The following is a 12,138-nucleotide window of genomic DNA, read 5'->3' on the forward strand; positions in this document are numbered from 1 at the left end:
AACACTGCTTTAGTAACTGTAAGGATTACTTCAGTTTTCTGTCAGTCAGAACCTAGCAATTTAGTTTTATATAATATTTGTAATACATTATTATAATCTTAAAACAGTTTTGCATTTTGACACTTTATTACCCTGCTGATATCTTCTAGTCACTATTGATAGTTTTATTTAGGTGTCATGAAACTGCCCTTAAAAAATATAAATAGGTAGATTAAAAAAAAAAAGATTAAAAAACTTTACTGTCAATCAGATCTTTTTATTTTCAACTCGGCTACTTCACATTAGGTTTACAGAATTTAATAAGATTAATAATTACCAAATAACCACTAAGGTGAATCTCAGGACCACAGCTGTGAAGTTTTTGTATTGGGTAGGGTCTTAGTTATCTAGTGCTTAGAAATACCACAAATGGATGACTTTAACAAACAGATTTATTTTCTCACAGTTAACAACAACAGCAACAAAAAAACGAAACCCATTGCCATCAAGTTGATCTTGACTTATAAAGTCCCTATAGGGCAGAGTAGAGCTTCTCCATAGGGCTTCCAAGGCTGTAAATACACACTTGGCTACTAACCCAAAGGCAGGCCGTTCAAACCCAGCAGCCACTCCACAGGAGAAAGGTGTGGTAGTCTGCTTCTATAAAGATTTATAACCTTGGAAACCCTATGAAGCAGTTCTGCTCTGTCCTATAGGATGGATGTGAATTGAAATTGACTAGACGGCAGTGGGTTTTAAATATTTACAAAAGCAGACCGCAACATCTTTCTCCCATGGAGTGGCTGGTGGGTTCAAACAACTGACCTTTCAGTTGGCAGCCGAGCACTTAACCATAGTGCCACCAGGGCTCCTCTTCTCACAGTTAAAAAAAAAAAAAACAAAAAAAAAACACTTTGCCCTCTAGGGTTTCCAAGGAATGGCTGGTGGATCTGAACTGCTAACCTTTTGGTTAGCAACCTACCTGTTAAATAAGGTGGCACCAGGGCTCCAGTGGCTCCTCTTCTCACAGTTAAAAAAAAAAACAAAACACTTTGCCCTCTAGGGTTTCCAAGGAATGGCTGGTGGATCTGAACTGCTAACCTTTTGGTTAGCAACCTACCTGTTAAATAAGGTGGCACCAGGGCTCCAGTTTTTCACAGTTAGGAGGCTGGAAATTTGAATTCAGAGTGTCAGCACTAGGGGAAGGTCCTTGTCTCTTCTGAGCCTTCTGCTCCTGGGCAATCTTCACGTAGCTGGGCACCCCTCTTCCTGCATCTCTGCTTCATGCTTCCTTGTTTTATCTGTTTTATAACTTAAAAGAGACTGATTTAAAACGTACCCTACACTAACACTGTCTCATTCACATAACAAAGAAAACCCATTCCCAGGTAGGGTTATCACCACAGGTATAGGGTTAGAATTTACAACACATATTTTTGGGGACACAAGTCAATCCATAAGCGGCAGAGTTACAAATTTTAGTTTCTCTCTTTATATGCTGTGGAGTTCGTTTTAATGCTGGCTCAGAAGGCCTCCTGTCCCCAGTTTCACATCTGTTTGTGAAGCATGTCTGGAGTCCCTCTTTTCCCTTCTCTGATCCACCACTTGCCTGAACTGACAAACTCAACCTCCAGGGAGACTTTCGATGAGGTTGCCTCTCCTGACTGCTTAAAAAGGAGTGTATTTACCCTGCTTAAGAGCTTCAGGTCCTCCCGATCCGTTGTTATGTACAGACTGTTTTTATTATCATGAATCATGTTTTACCAAAAGCTCTTTCTTTCTCTTTCTGGGCCCTTTCTGTTTTACTCCACTTTTTACCAGTAAATCCATGCCAAACTCCAAATTTATAAGTTAAATAAAGTGAAGGTTTAGTTAATGTGTGATTTTTGCCCCTTAAGTTTCTTCTACCAGACTTATCGCAAACATGACTGTCAGTAGTGATTGTGAGAAAAGTATACACAACCTACTGAATTACTTGCCCCAGATATAATGGAGAGAAGGAAAAAAGGAACATTCGCTGAAATGTCCAATCATTTCAGTTACTTCAGATTTCTCCTTTTCCTATTATTTCTACAAACTTGGGGTAGAAAGATTTGCATCCTGGAAGTTTCTACTTTTATTAGATCTTCCTAAGAAATCATAGTAACGTTTTTTGAGTATTTTCTTTGTCCCAGGTACTTTTCTAAGTGCTTTACATGTATTCATTCATTTCATCCCCACCACAACCTGGATGATGTAGGAATCATTATTTTTCTTACCTGCATCAATCGGCACAAAGTTAATAGGTACTAGTCTTGTTCAAGGAAGGAGGATTTTAAAAATGATTTATTTCCTTTTAGTCAGAAATAGAGGAGCCCTGGTGGCTCAGTGGTTAATGCACTGGGTTACTAACCAAAAGTTCAGTGGTCGAACCCGCCAGCGGTTCCTGGGGAGAAAAGACCTGGTGATCCGCTCCCAGACGGATTACAGCCTAGGAAACCCTATGGGGCAGTTCCACTCTGTCACATGGGGTCGCAGCCGAAACCGAGTCAATACACTTTAACAACAAGAGTTTGAATAAAAGATTTCAGTGAAATTGCCTTCCTTATGACATCCCAGTGTTTTTGCCTTTTTACCCTCTTTCTCCCCCAACCCGCTTCTTACGGTAGGTCTTCCATTAATTGTCAGGCTGCTGCTGAGCATTTTGTATCTGGCAGTTCTAACGCCGCCCTCTTTCTGTACCACCCACTGGAGTTCAGTCCAGGTGCCCTTAGCAAATGACTCCCAAGGTATTTAAGTGGCCAAAGCTCATTGACCAGTGAGGAGGCGTGGCTGTATATAACAGAGTTACGCAGTTCCCATGACCAGGAAGGAAGGCTGCTTGGTTTTGTTGCTATTAGCCTGTCGCATCCAGATTTCAAGACTGGAAAGGTAGGGGAAACCTTATTTGTTTCAATTGGATGAGAGGAGGAAAAGGTTGTGTTTGGTTAAGGCAACTTACATGAGGTCAAATAAACAAATGACCCGTTTCATTTGTTTTTTAATTGAAGGCAAAAAAGGAAGTGTGTAAGAATTTCAAATGCTGTGTGGTTTGCCTTACTAACTGTAACACCAAAATTATTGTATGAACACTTCGGGAAAAAAAAGTGAATTTGTCTAGCAGCTTTTCTCTTTATACACTAGAAAAGCTAGGTCTTCCCCAAGTCATTTTTTCTTACTTTGCTGCAATTTATACAGTGGGATAAAAAAGCAGAGCCCTGGTGGCACAATGGTTAAGAGCTATGGCTGCTAACCAAAAGACCGGCAGTCTTGCTCCTTTCAAACCTTAATGGAGCAGCTCTACTGTGTCCCATAGGGTCACTATGAGTCGGAATTGACTCAACGGCAATGCGTTTATCAATAATGTCCAAATTTGTTTTCCAAAGTCATTTCAGTCAGTTGTTAGAGAAGTTTGTGATTTTAAGACATGTGATAATTAAAAATAAGAAAAATTGAATGAAACTAGCATTATTATCATAAAGATTAGCAATAACGACTTTTCCTCTCTAAGAAAACTTCTGGTATAAGAAGGTTATCTTATTATTTTTTCAAACCAACAATTGTGCTGATAAAACGGAATCAAGAGTAGGCTATATGCTTTAAAAACTGTGTGGAATTAATCTCCCGGTCACTATAAATAATAATTTGTTGTTGCTGAGTGTCAATTCCAACTCATAGCGACTTGGTGAGAGAGCAGAACTAACTGCCCCATAGGGTTTCCTAGACTGTGATCTCTACGGGTGTAGATTACTAGGTCTTTCTCTTCTGCAGAGCCGGTGGGTGGGTTTGAACTGCCAAACCTTGGGTTAGCAGACTAGCTCTTAACCATTGTGCCATGAGGGCTCCTTCGTTATGCCTTATGTGCTATTCGAGATTTGTTCTCATATCAACTTGAAGAAACCAGATAAATAGAATCTCTAGTCATTTCTTTCAACCTGGAAATGTAGCAGTTTTGAACAGTATTTTAGAAGCTAATCCTCAAAACAAAACAAAAAATCCTCTTCATTGTGAATGAAATATGGTGGATCAATATGTCAAAATGTGTATATAAGAGACATATATTATGTATTTATTCATTAGCCTATATCTAATGTTTAGTACCTAGAAGGTTTGGGTTCAAAGAAAAGTACAGCTGGTTTCCCACCATGGTTTTTTCCCAGAGATGGTTTAATACGCATTTGTATTTTATAACACAGATTAGATGCTGCATTTCTTTAAAAATATAACAAATGAGAGATGGTACTGTTTGATTAACTTTATTTATTTTAGTATTTAGCTTTTAACTAATTTCTAAAAAGATTATTTTAGCACACATATTAAATGTCCAATAATTTCAGTTATCTCAGATTTCCCCTTTTATTTTTCAGACTCATGTAAAAAGATTTGCATCCTGGCATTTTCTACTTTTACTAGATTTGTTCAGAACGTCATTTTGTGAGATGTCTACTCACAAGATGGTATCATAACTCTCATGTGGTTGGCTCTTTGGGGGATGCGGGTTTGGGGGGGGCCACTGACAGACACAGTGTTAACTATTCAAAGCAGTGAACACTTGGTAGCCATCTCCTTCAGCACAAGCAAATGACATTTCTTAATTCCAAGCCGTGGTTCAAAGGTTTCGACTAACTTCACAGAGCAGAGGTCAGACTTGAATTGGTGCAATTTGTAGTTCAGTTCTGCCGATATGACAGAATTTCACAGCTATGATGATTGCTTTTTTCCACTTCTGCACACAGACCGAGCCGGGCAGTTAACAATGCAATTTGTACAAGTCAGCCCTTGGCACCCGAGCTTAATGAGTAACTAGCTGGAGCCTTAGGTTTCACTGGTACAAGGTGCATATTATAAAAAGGGCCAAATGTCAACGCGCAAAGAGGGTGGGCGGGCAGAGAGGGATATCTCATAACCACCAGCCATGAATCATATGTAAAGAACTACTAATTTGTGTTTATTTTAAAAATCCTATTTCCGTGGTGTGAATGGTAGTACGTTCATGTTCATTTTCTTTGCTACTAAAAGAGGTAGATAAGTTTGTTACATGTTAGCAAGAAAGAATTGTCAGATTGCTGATTTAGTGACTAAGAGGCAAAAAGTGAGATTGTAGGCTCTGTTTATCCTTTTGCTGGGCCTCTGTTTTCTCCAAAACCTTTCAAAATGTGTCAGCTTTTGAAGAATCTAGGGAACAAATCGAATAACCAGGTTTTTCTGAGCTCATGATATTTACGAGTATCTCGCATTCTCTACTCTTCACACAAAAAGTTGAACTACCTTTGTTTCTAACCCAGCATGAAAGGTGAATATTGGAGCTCTTGAAAAAATTCTTAGATGGTGGGCACTGGAACATCAGTGGATTTACCAGTCACAGCTCTGACTCTTTATAGGTGACTCTCAAGTTGCAATACATATAGTAATTTGTCATTTTATTATAACACAAATTCGAGTTTTCTACCTCTCAGAGCTGTGGTACAGAAGCAATTGGATGCTTTCAGACTCTGGTTTTAGACCTTCTGGGTTTGAATCTCAGCCACATCACGTACAGCTCCAGGACCTTGCTGTTAGTTTGCTGTTAGGTGATGTCGAGTCAGTTCGGACTCATAGCAACCCTGTAGGACAGAGTAGAACTGCCCCATAAGGTTTCCAAGGAGTAGCTGGTGTATTTGAGCTGCCAACCTTTTGATTGGCAGCCAAGCTCTTATCCACTATGCCACCAGGGCTCCTTAATAAGCGGGCGATCTTGCTGTGCCTTAGTCCCCTCATCTCCAGAATGAATATAATAGAATTTACATCACAAGGTTGTAGTAAGGATTAAATAAGGTAATGGATGTGAAATGCTTAGCACAGTGCCTGATGTACAATAAGCGTTCAATCAATGTTAGCTATTATTACCATCATTAATATTAAGTTACTTCGTTTGTGGATAACCCTATCCTTTTTCCCTATATACCACCCTTTCACAAAAGACACAGACATGGCAAGGTTGGATAAGGTGATTTGGTATGGTTTCAGGATCTTTTCCTTTTGAATGTCATGGGCAAGTGTATTTTTAAATTCCTCATTTTCAAGTCTAGCATTCCTTCCCCACTGGGGCTAGAAGATGGTATTACTTTTTCCCCAGCTGACTTCCTGTTACAGGGCAAAAGCTGTTAAAGGATACGAATCCAAGTCATCTGGTTTCAAAATTACTTTTCATTCTGCTTATCAGTGAGAGACATTTTGAGATTTAAAAAAAAAAAAAACACAAGCCAGTGAGCTAAAAATCCATTCCCAATTAAAAAAAAAAAAAAAAAAATTGGTTTCCTAAAATTCCAGAAATGAAAATAGTAAAGTGATTTTTTTTGTTGTTCTGCTTCTTCATTTCATTCTTATGAAACATAGAAGTAGCATTTGAATAAAAACATGGTTTTCGCTACCAATACAATCTAAAATGTGTGTGTTTAGCAATAAAAAGGCAGAAACATCACATTATTTCAACAATTGTTCTTTTAATTAAGCACCTGCTGTGTGCTGGAATTGGGTGAGGGGCACTGGGATTATTGTTGTCAGGGTCAGATTACCAATAAGCAAGTTTTCACTGGGAAAAACGTGAAATTGTGCACTACAGATTAGTAAATAAACACAAGTAAACCCATGCCTACTTTGCTTACTGGGTAATCTGTCCCTGTCAGGGACTGTAAATTTGAAAAAAGGCTTTGATTCTGTAGGAAGGTGCTGTGGGATTGGGAAAGAGACAGATGCCAGCCATACCCAGAAGCAGAATCTTTGATATGGTAAAAAAAAAAAAAAAAAAGTGAGATTGTTCACTGCAGATTATTTGGTAGACCAGGCAAGCACTGTGCTTATGTTGCCTATCGGATAATCCACCCTGTTGTTGTTCGCTGATGTCAAGCCAGCCCCCGACTCATGGCGACTCCATGCACAGCAGAACAAAACTCTGCCCAGTCCTGTGCCATCCCCATGATGCCTTGTGGATCAGGCCATAGGGTTTTCATTGGATGATTTTTGGAAGTAGATCACCAGGCCTTTCTTCCTAGTCTATATTAGTCTGGAAGCTCCACTGAATTCTGTTCAACACCATAACAACACAGAAGCCTCCGCTGACAGATGGTGATGGCTGTGCCTGAGGTACATTGGCCAGGAATCAAACCTGGGTCTTCCTCATGGAAGAATTTGACCACTGAATCATCACAGCCCACCAATTGGGGATAACTGCTGTTACACCAATCATTGTAAAGTCAAACCATATGAAATTGTCAATATTGTACCATTTTAAGCCCCCTAGATGGCAATTTCATATGGTTCATTCTAGTGTCATGATGAATGCTATTAGGGATTATACGATGTTGTGGGAACAAAATTGAAACGGCTCCAGGAATGGCTTCCTAGAGGGAGTACAAGCTGGTAGGGGGTTGGTGAGGATATGAAGCCTTCAGAACAGTACGTATAAAGGGAAAAGTGACACAAGATGAGACTGGAGGGGGAACCTGAGTCGTCTTCATGGAACTTTTTTTAGGATACCATGTTTAAGGGCAGTGGGAAGAAAGTAAGGAGCCCTGATGGCGCAGTAGTTAAAGTGATAGACTGCTAACCAAAATGGTCAGTGATTCAAAGTCACCAGTGGCTCTGCAGGAGCAAGGTGTGTCAGTCTGCTTCTGTAGGGATTTACAGCCTCGGAAACTGTAATGGATTGAACTGTGTCCCCCTAAAATGTGTGTCAATTTGGCTAAGCCATGATTCCCAGTATTTTGTAATTGGTTGTCCACCATTATTGTCATCTGATATGATTTTCCTATGTGTTTGTAATCCTACTTCTATGATGTTAACAAGGCAAGATTAGAGGCAGTTATGGATTAGATTGTATCTTGAGTCAACCTGTTTCGAAATATAAAAGAGAGAAGTGAGCAGAGAGACTGGGGGACCTCATTACCACCAACCAAGAAGAGCCAGGAGCTCCCGTCCTTTGGACCTGGGGTCCCTTCACGAGAAGCAACTAGACCAGGGGAAGAATGATGACAGGGACGTTTCCACAGAGATGACACACAGAGAGAAGGCGTTCCCCAGTAACTGGCACCCTGAATTCGTACTTCTAGCCTCCCAGATTGTGAGAGGATAAATTTCTCTCTCTTAAAGCCATCCACTTGTGGTGTTTCTGTTACAGAAACCTTGTGGGATTGCTATGAGTTGGAATTGACTCGATAGCAGTGGGTTTAAGTTTGGTTAGGGGAAGAGAGTATAGAGATTTGAGCAGAAGGGTGAAAATGATCAAATTGTGCATTTTTAAAAGCCACCTTGGCTGCCATGTGAGCTTGATTCCAGGGGCAAGAGTGGATAGGATGAAGCCAGTCGGAGGCTACTGCTGTTTAGGCGTGAGATGATGGTTGGCATGACAAGATGCTTTTACGTGTAATATCTTATTTTATCCTTAAAATAACTGTCGCATGAGGTGTTAACATTAGCTTCAGTTTACAGATGAGGAAGCTGAGGTCTGGAAAGTTAAGTGGCATGCCCATGGTCAAACGGTGCCATGGTGGCAGAGTGAAAATTAGAACCCTGTCACCTTACTCTTGTCCCAGCGGTCTCCTGGCAGCTTTAGGCTCATGAACCAGCATCCATGAGTGGCACAGATGGCTGTGCTTGGCTACTAGGTGAAAAGTTGGGGGTTCAAACCCACCCAGCAGCACCACAGAAGAAAGGCCTGGCAATTTGCTTCTGTAAAGATTACAGCCAAGAAAACCCACTGGAACTCAGTTCTACTCTGTAGCACATGGGGTCACCATGAGTCAGAATCGACTCGGTGGCAATGAGTTTTTTTTTGTTCCTGTTTTTTAACCAGTATCCCTCGGTGTGGGCAATTGGTTTATCATAGGAGATGTTTTTTTTTTTAAGAAATAGAGTTCTCAATATTATGTTTCTTGGTGGAGGATAGAGGTGAGAAAGTTATTTTTAGCCTAGGTTTGTGACTGAGAGCTGAGAGAAGTAAACATGACGTGAGACTTGAAATTAACTGGAGCATTTTCTGAAAAAGAGAGAGAGATCCATTTCATGTATTTATTTATACCATGCCTCATTCCAAAAAACAGATTTGAAAAAGCTTTCAAACTGCATATGCTATAATGAGATAAAGAAAGAAGAGGGGGGCAAAAAAATCAGGGTAGGCAAAATAAGATGATGCTACGGACATCACTAAGCCCCACAAATATTAGCCCCCAGATCCAGCCATTTGTGGAAGATGGGCCAACGAGGGAGCCAAGAGCAGCTCTAAGATTCACTTGCCTGAAAAAACCAAAACAGCCAGTCGTTCAGCTCAGTATGGCTTTTCTTCCCACTGGAATCAGGAATTTACTCCAAGAGTCTTCATAAAGACTTCATGATGTAGTATGCAAAAGCCGTAGTTGTCTCACAGTGCAAGGGGTCGGTGAGGATGATGGAGTGACTTAATGTGAGTCTGTTAGCATTAGACATTAGTATTCCTTCTGAAACATCATGTTCATTTGGAAGTCAGGGGTCCTCTAAAGAAGGTAGTGAGAAAAATACAACAAATGGAAGAAATTGGTTATTTTTTTGAGTACGGTTCCTTGTTTCTTCAAGGACAGGAGGAGGAATGAGGGGTAGCATTCCATGGTTTATAGTACAAAAACTTGCACTCAGAGTAACGGTAATTTGTTTTTATCCTCAGTATCTAATGCATATATGAAAAGCATATGGAAATAGAAAACATTTCTTCTAACCCCTTAGGATTTGCCTCAAAGGGAACTTCAAAAATTGAAGTGAGAAATCTCAAGCTGCCCGAATTTCCCTGAATACTCCCGTTCCACATCCTGTGAAGGATCGGACAAATCAAATTGTTGGGTTTGGGTGAGTATACCTCCTGAGGTCTTTTTCTTTCCTATCAACGGATGTTTTCATTCACCCAAGATGTCTGCTGCATAGACAATGCCTACCTGGTGTGTGTTTATGTGGCAACAGTACATGTATATACAACATGTCATTTTGAACCCACCGTATAAATCCTGATTTCTTTGTTCAGTTTACATCTTCGTGGCCTGTGGGGAAAAAGCACTGCTCTAGGCATGTGCGAGTATTTTAGGAGCTAAGAGATGAGGAGTAATGTTGCAGTGCTTACACATTTGCCTCTTCTCCCCCCAAAAAGGGGTCAACAGTATTTCAATCAGAGTTATCTTTCAAATGTATTGGGACACAGGGCAGAGTCCTTTGTACAAGCCAGACCAGGATTCAGTGTGTAACTATCTTGTATGTTACTCAACAATCCTCATACTTTCTCTACATTTGGTTTTCTCACCTGTCATCTAAGGATAAAATTAACTGCCAGGTGAGACGTTCCAAGTTGTGGCAATTCAGTGGCTTACAATATGATTTAAAGCACCTCGACAACTATTTTATTCTCAATGGTAGGAAGGTATTATTATTCTGTGGGTGATAATCCTGTGCCTGCTCTGGCAGAGGAGGGAGCAAAAAACAGCAAGAGCTAGTTATCTCAGCCTCACCCTGAACCTTGGACAGCCAGCCCTTCACAGCCCGTAGCCACAGCACTCACACAGCTCTGAAAGGTGGAGACACCAGATCCCTGCGTGGCAGAGATGAACTGCTGGTGACACAGATGTGCCCAACAAGCCCATAAAAGAGAAAAAAAAAGAAATTCCTTCTTTTCTTACCCTCTAGGGTTTTTTTTTTTTTTTTTTTAGGGTAGGTTCTGGACTTTGTCCATTGAATTCAGGGTCTCAGAGAGTTAAATTTTTTTTAATTGTAATTTATTTTCCCTTTATTAAAGTATACTCATTGAAGGAAGTCTAGGAAGTTATAGAAAAGTATAAAAATTACGTATAACCCCACAATTCAAAGATAATGGTCATTAATATTATGAACTGACAGTGGCTGCAACAGTGGACTCAAGCATAACAACGATTGTGAAGATGGAGCAGGACTGGCCAGTATTTTGTTCTTTTGTACACAACGGGGTCCCTATGAGTTGGAACTGACTCAATGGCACCTAACTAACTACAAGATCATATTTATTCTTGATTTTTTTTTTTTACGTTTTATATATATATATTTAACGTGGTTTAACAAGGTTAATGTAGTTACGAATGTGAAATAAGTATTCTAACCTACGGCTGTACCATGGTTTATTTAACCATTTCCATACTCTTGAACATGTGTATTATTATGTCATTACATTATTTTATAAATACTACTAGAGTGAGCAAAGTTTCTTCTAAATCTTTCCTTTTCCTTGTTTTTGATTACTTTCTTGGGGGTAAATTCCTATAAATGGAATTATTAGGCTAATGAAAATGAACTATTGAATGAGCAGTGTAAAGCTTTGATACTGTCAAATTTCTACCCAAAATGTACTAATTATACTTGCCCTCCCATCCATCCCCACCCATCACATGTGACAATGTTCATTTCACTGCATACATGTTAAAACCAAGGATTATCAATTTAAAATTTTAACCATAAATATTTCTATAAAAGCTCAGGAAATAAAAGCTTATTCTCTCCCATCTACCCACCCCGCCCCTAACCAATATCATGTCTCTAAAGTAGAAGATTATGTTATCTAATCTACATGGTGTGTCAGTTCAGTCTATAGGGGAAAAGCATATATGAGTTTGGTGTTTATTATCATCACTTTTATTCATTTCCATGCCATGTGCTTCAAGGGGACAAAAGATCATTTTACCATCTATAAGAAGCTGAAAATTTAGTTGGTGAGTCAGGATAAACAACAAACTAAGAAATACATGACCGGATAAACAACAAACTAAAAAATACATGACCTTGAATAGGCCACTTGACTCTTCTAGCCTTGTTTCTTTAACGTAGGGTTCAACTAGAACCTTGTCCATATTCAAAGAAATTCTTAGGTGGTTTTCAGTCAAAATACATACACAGTGTATGTCTGTTTGTGTCTACATGTATACATTTAGACTGTATATTATTTGTACTCTATATATGTGCAAATCACAATAAAGACCATTATACAGATACTTAAACTTAACTGAGAGCTTCCTGGAGACCTAGTTAACAGAGGAACATGATGTCTTGTATAACCTTCATGGTCTGGCAGTTAAAGCACACTGGTTCTTTAGGAGGGAAGTTTTCCCGCCCTAAGTGCTTGGA

General features: G+C 39.6%; 1 protein-coding gene across 28 annotated transcripts in view; it reads left to right on the forward strand.

The window, feature by feature from the left end:
• The window catches only part of RBM47 (RNA binding motif protein 47), a 232,163-nt gene that overhangs the window by 130,564 nt on the left and 89,461 nt on the right, over positions 1–12,138 (forward strand). For 15 of the 28 annotated variants that reach the window (XM_064285893.1, XM_064285895.1, XM_064285896.1 and 12 more), the window contains one exon: positions 9,730–9,849. The exons of the other annotated variants lie outside the window; for them this stretch is intronic. The gene's annotated coding sequence lies outside the window, so the exon portion shown is untranslated. The remainder of the gene's footprint in view (positions 1–9,729; positions 9,850–12,138) is intronic. 28 annotated transcript variants of the gene reach the window in all.

Source organism: Loxodonta africana, chromosome 5 (assembly GCF_030014295.1).
Source record: "Loxodonta africana isolate mLoxAfr1 chromosome 5, mLoxAfr1.hap2, whole genome shotgun sequence".
In the NCBI taxonomy this organism is placed as follows: domain Eukaryota; kingdom Metazoa; phylum Chordata; class Mammalia; order Proboscidea; family Elephantidae; genus Loxodonta; species Loxodonta africana.